The sequence below is a fragment of the Myotis brandtii genome, unplaced genomic scaffold (genome assembly GCF_000412655.1).
Source record: "Myotis brandtii unplaced genomic scaffold, ASM41265v1 scaffold470, whole genome shotgun sequence".
NCBI lineage: Eukaryota > Metazoa > Chordata > Mammalia > Chiroptera > Vespertilionidae > Myotis > Myotis brandtii.
This window is the reverse complement of record NW_005367953.1, coordinates 3355580-3366671: the sequence shown is the minus strand read 5'-3', so window position 1 is coordinate 3366671 and position 11092 is coordinate 3355580. Positions and strand designations below refer to the sequence as shown.

Here is an 11092-nt window from a genome sequence, read left to right as displayed (position 1 = left end):
TTAGGGAGAGCTTAATCTATCAGCTCAAAAATATCCACAGGACTCTGTGACTCTCCACCTTGGTAACACTGCTCTCTGATTTGGCATTTTTTTTAGGTCTGCCCCATATAGTGGGGAAGACGGCAGCTATAAGCTCTCAGCTTACACAGGTTCAGGGAAGCTGTACGTAAGCTGAGGGTGTTGAGGTGAACATGGAGGTCCTATTTTTAGCTCGATTCCCAGTGGGATGTACCTTCTTATCAAAAGAGTTGAAACATCCATCTCATCACCAGAGGCCTAGAAACAACACACCTGGATACATATTAGAATTATAATTCTCTAAGACAGGAGTTGGAAGAGTCTCAAAAGTGGAACATGTGTAGTTGGGAACAAAACACAGCACAGGTATAATATTAGAAGTGCTCTATCTTGTTGTTTACTTTTCACACACCTGAAGAAGTAAAAGCTTATGGCAAGCAAGCAGTCTCAGTTCTGACACTGGTAATAAATAATCAAAGTAGAAACATATTTCTTTCAGGTTCAAAATTGGGTTGATTCAATCTTAGTCATGACATTCAATATATTTTGAAATCTCAAATATCTTTAAAGAAAGGTGTGTGAAATAGAATATATTTGCAAATGTATCTTCAAAAACACAGATTCTATCTATGTGTTATACCCTTCCCCAGAGTTGTGACTTGTTGTCTCAGGTTTGTTCTCATCAAGGTTCTCAGATGGATAGCTCAGTGCCATGAATCACATGCAGATAACATTTGTCTCTTTCATAAGTGAGAAAAATCTTTCCAGGATTGTTCTAACATCTCACTGGCCAGAATTATGTCATATGATCATACATTGGCCAATCAATTATCATGGAAAATGAAGCCATTGATTCACTAGATTCTCCTCCAGACCTGCTTCTCCAGAAGTACATGGGCACTTGAATGGTGAACAAAGTCAAGGATCAGTCTGCCAGCAAGGAATAAGGAAGAAGTGACTACTGGATAGATGACTATACATATTGAAAAAATACTGGATTAGAGACACAGAGAAGCCTATCAGTAGAATACAATAGGACACTCAAGATGCAAATAGCAGAGATATCATTGCCTTACATGTTCTGCAAAGGGGTTATCACCAGGTCCACAGAGAGAATAACCTTCATATTAATATTTGAATGCTTTTATAAAAGGAAGTATAGTGAAATATTCACATTGTTATCATGGTTTGGTCATATTCTACAAACATTTAGAGTCCATATAAATTGTTGGTTAAAATAAAACCATGTACGTAATATTTTTTATATGTATAAGCACGTTCACTGGCTGTAAATACTTAGAAAATCTGAGACCATAAACACCAGAAATGGTATGTGGAATCTGTTTCATTTACTATTTTTATCCAGAGCTTAGTACAGTGCCTGGCCCTTAGTAACTAATAGATAGGTAGGTAGGTAAGTAGATAGATAGGTAGATTCTATTGCTCAGAGTGGACAAAAAACAGGAAGCATATCAATGTACAGCTGACTTAATGAGCATATTTCTGATGGGGAGTACTTTAACTTGTCCTTATAACAAACCAATGAGGTAGACATTTTTAAGACTAAGATTCATTTTGTCATGACTGTTAAATGAGTTTTATCTGATTTTTCAGACAGTTTCAGAATACAGTTTAAGCGTTATTTTCATACAATGACACGATTCTTAGATTCCCACATATCCCAGACTCATGGTTTCTTATTGTAAAATTTATTTGACATAGAATTTAAAAAAACACTGCAACACCTTCAGTGCTATACTTTCCTTAGTCACTGTGTACCACCATTACTTTCTAGGTGCTGTGCCTGGGTTATATTTAATGAAAATGAGATTTAAAAAAGCACACAACATAAAGCATATATAAGTCCCAACCAACACAATAAAATCAATGACATTCCAGGCATGTGTGCAGCTGCATCCTGAATTCATCTCAGATCCCAAGTGATACAATACAAATGAAATGGAACACTTCACCCCGTTCTTCAAACTCCCTCTGCAGCCTTTACAGCAGGATGAGTTATGGAGCAGCTGAAACCCTCCAGAGCTCGGTGCTTTGTACCGCGCTTGTTTTGTTACACATGACACATTGGGTCTGTGAGAGTCTGGACTAAATTATGGTCTGCTTTGGGTTTGAAGCAGCAAGCATTTTAAACATAGATCAGTCCTTCTTTGGGGAGTGGGTGTGGGGCAGACCGAATCTTTTCAGGAGCTGTAGCATCCTACCGGGACCCAGGCTAAGGCCACACTGTGCCTGTTGACAGGCTGGGCACATTGCCCGCATCCATTCCATAAATGTTCTCTTGGCCCCCTTCCCTCACACGCTGAATGCCGGGAAGTGACAGGTGCACAGGCAGACGAGGCTGGCGCAGTGTCTGACTGTTTGAACGGCTGGGACTTGCCGTCTGACAGGATTTACCCAGTGATGATAGATGGGGGCTAGAGCACAGGAAAGAGAAAGGGAAGCGAGAAAGGAAAGTAACTGTATTACACCATAGGGGTCTGTAAAATGCCCACCTATGAAACGATATGAGGAGCTCAATATCTGACAAGAGTTGAGGGAATTAAGAGTAATTTGATTACAGGTGCTCAACTGGCATTCATTTTCCTCTTATTATCTGAGCACCCTCCCTGGAGAGAGAACACTACCCTTCGGAAGGAGCAGATGAATGGCTCTATTAAAAGCACTGTAGTTTGTTCGTGGCGCTGTAGCATCTGACCATTTTATGAACCCAGTGGAATTGTAAATAGGACACAGAAGAGAGGAAATGTCTTCCTCAAACAGAGCACAGATGACTCTATCTGCCTTCAGTGATTTGTAATCCTGAACGACAGTTCACACGTGGCCGGAATGGGGTGGCGTAGTGATCTCTGCTCCCGCCCCAAGAGCCCCCACGCTGAAACTCTCCCTTAAACGTCAGACGGTTCAATACCAGGTTATGCCAAATTGTGCGGGGTACAGGGGGTCAATGGGAAAAAAGGGGGGACACCTGTAATACTTTCAACAATAACGATAAATAAGATACCTAAGTTAATTGGATGTGCTTGGTTTTAAATAATTTGCTCTTGATATTTTATATATATTTGGTTCATTTTAATCTCAGTTAAAAAATAAATCCCTATATATTTTTTTGCCTTATCTACTTTCAAATTTCTGCAATAGTCACAGCTAGGAATGAAATTTCTGCAATAGTAACAGCGAGTAATGAAAAGTATTTTGCCTGAGTAAATAACTCATTGGTTTACCTCTAATGAAACTGTATGTCTGGTAAAAGCAGGATGAATACAATTTATTTAAAAGTGTGTCTCTTGGTATTGGTATTACTCTTAGTTTATTTAATCTTTTAGGGGGGAAAGAGAAAATTATGGCTTGTTTAATAGATTATTCCTGATGTATCACTGAAGAAGGTATAATAATAGCTATATCTTATCAACAGGAATAAAAACTTGGATGCTTATATGCAATATATAAAAGAATGCTCAAAAATTCAAGAAATTCAGAGATAAAATTTATATGAGATGTAAAATTATTATGTAAGCTCATTTCTTCATTAAAAAAAAAACACCTGGTCTGGGGATTAAAAACTAATATGTTAAAATCCTGATAACAGCAGTCTGGAAAGAAAGTGTCCCTTTTGTAATAAAATACATTAACTGAGCATAAACTACAAAACATCATTAAAATACAGTAATAAATGTACCTTTTATAAATGTATACATTTACACACACCAAAATTAATATGCCAAAAGGTGGCACCTGTATCAAAAATATTCAGCTTGAGCCTTCTCAATAATTTTACTTCTTTAAAGACAGCTTTTGAAACTTCCTGAAACCTCTTCAGAATTTATAATATTTCCTTCCAAATATTATGGAAATATTCAAAAGCCAAAATTAATATCATTGTCCAAAGAATGAGATGGGTAGCTTAGGCATAAGCTCTGAATTCAATCTTGAAACAGTGGTAATGACACCATATTTTATTAAGCATAATTGGTGTTAAGCTATGAATTCCAAAAATAGTTTCATCATTTAATAAAATCACTAACTGTGTAATGTAACCTTTATACAATCATTACTTGCCATGCTTAGATGACACACACGTATGAGTTTCATGGTAACAAATATATATAGTCAACTCTTGAAGATTAACATTAATATGAGTTCTAAGTAGGTATTTATTTACATAAGCTCATAAACTCAAATTGTAAACGTGAGATTATTTTTCTGAGCTACTTAAAAACTCATTGCCTACTGTAGAAATTTAGTATAAACCAAATGGTGGTATTGGTGGCATATTTTCTTCACTACTGCTATTTCAATACAAGTTAACTAACATGTAGTGATTATCTGCTGTTGTACCAGGCACTAGAGAAGGGATTCCTCTCATTACCATCCCAGAATGTACTACCATTGTCTTTCCTTTACAAAGGAGCAAATTGAGATTTAAAGGGATTAAGAAAGTTGCCCAAGGAGTCTCTGAACCATCAAGGTCGTTATCCTCACTATACAACTGACTCTACTTCATTTCTCAGGTGAAATTAATACATTGTGACTGCTCTTTTGTTTTAAACAAACTTACACTAAGATCTGCATCTTTATTAGAAGGGTGGATTTTCATTTTCATTATCGTGAATGGAGCTCTAAAGCTTGCAAATTTTCAGTAGAGGGAAAAATCTCTATTTGGAAAGGTGACAGTTTGTAATTTAAGATTATTACCAAAAATGATAGCAAGACTTGTCCATTAAACCTGCCCCAAATGAGGAAAATTGGAGTGATCTGCTGTCACCACTACCATTCAATTCTGTCCCAGGAGAGGTTACCAAAATGCCAGTATACGCTCCTCCTTGAAAGTCTGTGACCTGTTGCAAGCAAAATTCTCCATGTCTCCAACCCCTGAATGGGGTTGCACTTTAAACATATAAAACTTAGATGACTTCTCATACGTACAGGGCTGAAACTAGAGTAGAAACGGCTGCATTTTGGTTGTTATTATTATTATTTTGGATGGCAAATAAAGTCTTGGTGTTCTGAAATGTCCACTTTGTTGCTCATTCAAGGAGAAAAACTTCAACCTTCCCCCAAATGGTATCATTCCTACCTTTGCCCCGCACCTAAAACTGCAAGGCCATCAACAAGCTGAGTGGCACCTCTGCATGCAAACAAACACCTCAGCCTGGTTGCAGGAGCACACTTTCCATGCCTGTGCTCCACTGACTGCTAGGACAGCAGGGTCAGGCGGCCACTCATTTCCAATGTCAGAGTAATAAACGATGTTTAGAAACATGAAATAATGTTTTGCTTTTAGCCATTATATATAGGATTATACGATTGTACATGAATTTCAGCCCAGTTCTTCAGGACTTCTCTACCTTATCATACGCTCTCCGATTAGCAGCCTGGTAATAGGAAATTGACATTTATTTGGTGGCTATTATGTGCCAATCTTTCTGTTATGTATATTACATAGATTACTGGCACCTATTTTTTGGCTATTATGTGCCAATCTTTCTGTTATGTATTTTACATAGATTACTGGCACCTATTTTTTTTTAAAGAATAAACCTTGAGGAAGTTATTATAAACCCATTTTACATAAAAGAAAACTGAAGATCAGAGCTAAGTCAAGAAAATGTTCAAGGTCACTCAACTAAAGTAATAAAGCCATATTATAATAACAAGCTATAGGACAATACAGACCATTGCATAATAACCAGAAATTTTTGCTTTGCCCAACTCACCAAGTCTCCTGGCAAAATATTTGTAAAATAAAAAAAGTAAATAAAATTTAAGAAAAATTCATACAAAATCAAAGGCTAAAATAGCAGATTGTCTTTCTTTTACAAAGGAGCAAATTGAGATTTAAAGGGATTAAGAAAGTTGCCCAAGGAGACTCTGAACCATCAAGGTCGTTATCCTCCCTATACAACTGATGCTACTTCATTTCTCAGGTGAAATTAATACATTGTAACTGCTCTTTTATTTTAAACAAACTTACACTAAGCTCCTCATCTTTCTTAAAAGGGTGAATTTTCATTTTCATTATCGTGAATGGAGCTCTAAAGCTTGCAAATTTTCAGTAGAGGGAAAAATCTCTATTTGGAAAGGTGACAGTTTGTAATTTAAGATTATTACCAAAAATGATAGCAAGACTTGTCCATTAAACCTGCCCCAAATGAGGAAAATTGGAGTGATCTGCTGTCACCACTACCATTCAATTCTGTCCCAGGAGAGGGTTACAAAAAGGCCAGTATACGCTCTTCCTGGAAAGTATGTGACCTGTTGCAAGCAAAATTCTCCATGTCTCCAACCCCTGAATGGTTGGTAGCACATATAAAACTTAGGTGACTTCTCATACGTACAGGGCTGAAACTAGAGTAGAAACGGCTGCATTTTGGTTGTTATTATTATTATTTTGGATGGCAAATAAAGTCTTGGTGTTCTGAAATGTCCACTTTGTTGCTCATTCAAGGAGAAAAACTTCAACCTTCCCCCAAATGGTATCATTCCTACCTTTGCCCCGCACCTAAAACTACAAGGCCATCAACAAGCTGAGTGGCAACTCTGCATGCAAACAAACACCTCAGCCTGGTTACAGGAGCACACTTTCCATGCCTGTGCTCCACTGACTGCTAGGACAGCAGGGTCAGGCAGCCACTCGTTTCCAATGTCAGAGTAATAAATGACGTTTAGAAACATGAAATAACGTTTTGCTTTTAGCCATTATATGTATGATTATACAATTATACATGAATTTCAGCCTAGTTCTTTAGGACTTCTCTACCTTATCATACACTCTCCCATTAGCAGCCTGATAATAGGAAATTGACATTTATTTGGTGGCTATTATGTGCCAATCTTTCTGTTATGTATTTTACATAGATTACTGGCACCTATTTTTTTTTAAAGAATAAACCTTGAGGAAGTTATTATAAACCCATTTTACATAAAAGAAAACTGAAGATCAGAGCTAAGTCAAGAAAATGTTCAAGGTCACTCAACTAAAGTAATAAAGCCATATTATAATAACAAGCTATAGGACAATACAGACCATTGCATAATAACCAGAAATTTTTGCTTTGCCCAACTCACCAAGTCTCCTGGCAAAATATTTGTAAAATAAAAAAAGTAAATAAAATTTAAGAAAAATTCATACAAAATCAAAGGCTAAAATAGCAGTAAAATCTCAAAACACTTAAATATCCAACAGCAAGAAAGTAAAAATAAGGAAAATCTATAGAATTTTAAAGAATGCTTCAATAAGAAAATGCAGGGAAATGTAACAAGACACCAAACAATTGAAACATTATGACGACTCTTGCTATTTCCCTTGAAAAATCTCAGTCAGGCAAAACATAAGAGACTTCAGTTTGGAGCTTAGTTGCAGCTACACTTTAGGCCCTTGCCCCGGAAGGAAAGTCAATAAGCAGAGAATAAGCCTGGGCCATTACACATGCAAATACACAAAGTAGAGGTGCACACAAGTCATGCATACATTTGGTTATACTTTGCTCAATATTTACTTGAAACATCTCAATTTAAAGGATCAGTGAATACTTTAAGAATGAATATTGCAGCAGAGAAATTTACTGTTCGTGATATTGATGTGCTCTAGATTCTCCAGATTTCAAGCAGTTATATGGACTCATGTGACCGTAGTCAGCCAATGAGCCACGAGCAGAATTGATGACTGTCACTTCTAAGTCAAAGCATGGAAAGCAGGTTTGATTTTTTCACTCACTCTCTTCTGCCACGGCCACTAGACTTCAGTCAGTCTGGCTTCCTTAGTAACTACGTGGAGCAGAGTCCCCTCAAAGTGTATTAGATGTACAGCATGAGTGAGAAATGAACATTTTAGTGTTAGGTCATTGACAGTCTGGGGTTCATATGTTATTGCAACATAACAGCCTATTTGACGAGTGCAAACACCTTCATATTTATAGGCCTGGAGATTCAAGAGCTGTCACTGCACATAAAACCTCTTGTTTATACTGATAGCAAATAAATTCCAAAACTGCTGCTATGTTTTGGCTAAAATGAGCTACATGTCAAAATTAAATCTCTTATTTTTTAGCACATCTCTGAATTGCCAAAATCATCTAAGAGGCACTTATTCTTAGAGATTATAAAGGCAGAGATTATTAGTTCAGCCTGGGCCATGTTAAATGACACGTGGGACTGCTATGAAGGAGTCCATTTATGTAACAACTATTGATTAATTTTCGACCATTGTGCACACAATGGTGAACAAAAACAGACCTGGTCCTTATTCTGTCTTGGGGTTGAGAGACAAAATAACCCAAAAGTCAAAACCATGACAGAAGAGAAGACTGGGAAGGCCACAGTGAAGTGAACATTCAGGGTATCCAGCGAGGGCTTCCGAAGGACTGACTGAGCTGGAATAGGAAAACAGTAAAGGAAGCACTTCAGTGAGATACGAGAGTCATGTAAGTTAGAGGACACAGCAGATGCAAAGGACTGAGTGGAAAGAAGTATTTTTGAGGAACTGGAAGAAGGGCAGGGGGGCTGGGGCAGAAAGCACTACAGAAAGAGTTGAAGGTAAGGAGCAGGTAGACCCCTAACCCTACAGATGCTTGTAAAATCTTGTCAAAGACATTCTTCATTATCTTCAGAGCAATGGAAACACTGAAACGTTTAAAGTTGAAGGGAAAACTACTATCAGAAGTGCATTTAAAAAGATCACTTTGATTTCAGATGGAAAGAGGTGAAAGTGGATACAGAAAGAGCAGGTAGGACAAGGCTGTGACTAAGGGACAACATTCATGTCCAGTTGTAAGCTTTCTTAAGTGGCTGCCCTATTTTACATACCTACCAGCAATGTATACGGGTTGCAGCTTCTCCACACCCACACCAATACTTATTTTTTGTCTTTTTTTATTTAACCCATTCTAGTGAGTAAGAAATGATACATCATTGTGGTTTAGAATTCCATTTCCTTATTGGATAATGATGTTGAGGATTTATTCATAGACTTAGTCGTTTTTGAAAGCACAAATCTTTTGAATTTTGATGAAGTCCAATTTACTAATTGTATTGTTTATAACATATGCTTTTGGTATCATATCTAAGATACCATTCCTTAATCCAAGTTCAAGAAGATTTACTCCTAGGTTTTCTTCTAAGTGTATTATAGTTTTAGCTCTTACATCTTGTCCATGATCCATTTTAAATTAATTTCTGTATGGTGTGAATTACTGGTCAAATTCATCTTTTGTGTGTACATATCTAATTGCCCCAGTCACATTTGCTGAATGTTTAATAGTTTTAAAAAGCAAAATAAAGATCTGGTCCAACTGATTGATCCTATCACATAATTGCATTAAAAGAAGTAAATCTAGCACACAAAAAGTCTAGTTATCTACTCATCCCTGACCGAATATGAGGCCCAATGCATAGAGGAGACAAAAGAAGGTCTGGCAGAAAGTAAAAGCCACTAAAAAAGAAATCATATTTAAAGAATTAAAAGTATGGGAAAAATGACTTCTCAAATACAAAATATTAATAAAGAGAAAGAAAGATTTAAAAAAAAATCAAATAGAAATTTGGGGATACAATAATTAAAATAAAAATGTACTAAAGGGACTCAATAGAATATAGAAATGTCAAAGTAGAGGACCAAATAATTTTAAAATAGATAAATATAAATTATTCATTCTAAAAAACAGAAAGCAAATAGAATAAAGAGAAATGAGCAAAATGTCATAGATCTGTGGAACATCATCAACCATACTAACTATGTGTAATGGTATCCTCAAAGGAGGGGAGAAAGGAAAAGATAAAATATTTGAAGAAATAATGCTAACAATGTTCATATTTAATTAAAAACCTTAAACTACATATACAAATAACTTAATGAACTCCAAGTAGAATAAATACAAAGACATCACACCTAGGTAAACCATAGTCAAACTGTTTAAAGCCAAAGATAAGAGAGAAAATCCTGAAGGCAACAAGAGAAAAACATGTCAGCTCATACAAGGGAAGCACAATAAGCTTAAAATCTGACATCTCATTAGAAGCAATGGAGTGTCCATCAGCAGATGAGTGGATAAAAATCTATGGTACATTTATACAATGGAATACTACCTGGAAATAAAAAAAAGAAAGAGCCCTGACCGGTTTGGCTCAGTCGATAGAGCGTCAGCCTTCGGACTGAGGGGTCCCAGGTTCGATTCCGGTCAAGAGCATGTATCTTGGTTGCAGGCACATCCCCAGTAGGAGGTGTGCAGGAGGCAGCTGATCAATGTTTCTCTCTCATTGATGTTTCTAACTCTCTATCTCTCTCCCTTCCTCTCTGTAAAAAATCAATAAAATATATTTTTTTAAAAAAAGAAAGAAAGAAAGAAAGAATTCTTACCATTTGCAACAGCATGGATGGACCTGGAGAGTATTAATGCTGAGCAAAATAAGCCAGTCAGAGAAAGCTAAGTATCACATGATCTCACGCATACGTAGAATCTAATGAACCAAATAAAATGATACTGATGCAGCAAGGTTGTGGGTTTGATCCCCGGTCAGGGCACATACAAGAACCAGAGACATGAACAGACTGTTGAACCTCAAAGGGAAGGCAGGGGATGGTGGGTGGGAAGAGATCAACCAATGAACTTGTATGCATATATGCATAACCTGTAGACACAGACAACGGGGTGGTGAGAGCCTTGGGGTGGGGGTGGAGAGAAGGAGGGACGGGAGCAGGCTGGAAGAGGTTGAGGGGGTTAATACTAAGTAATACTTTCAATGATAAATATTTTTAAAAATATAAAATTCTTTTCCCTTCAAAGAAAATAAAAAGAAGAAACAATGGAGGGTGGTAGCCAGTAGGATGATATATAGCAAACGTAAGTAATAATTTTAAAAATTCTATCAACCAAGAGTTCTATATCCAGTCAAATCACACTTAAAAAATATAGATGAAATAGAGAGATTCCATATAAACAAAGACTAAGGTGATGTGTCATTTACAGATCTACATTATTAGGAATACTAAAGGAAGTCTGCCAGACTGGGAAAAAAAATGAAATGGTTATTTGAATCCACATAAAGAACTACAGAGCAA

General features: G+C 36.7%; 1 long non-coding RNA gene across 1 annotated transcript in view; it reads right to left on the bottom strand.

Annotated features, from left to right (window-relative positions):
* Nucleotides 1–10318, bottom strand: part of LOC106727735 — a 20355-nt gene extending 10037 nt beyond the window's left edge. The window contains exon 1 of the long non-coding RNA XR_001363966.1: nucleotides 10305–10318. This is a non-coding gene — a long non-coding RNA (uncharacterized LOC106727735). The remainder of the gene's footprint in view (nucleotides 1–10304) is intronic.
* Between the last annotated feature and the right edge of the window lie 774 nt (nucleotides 10319–11092).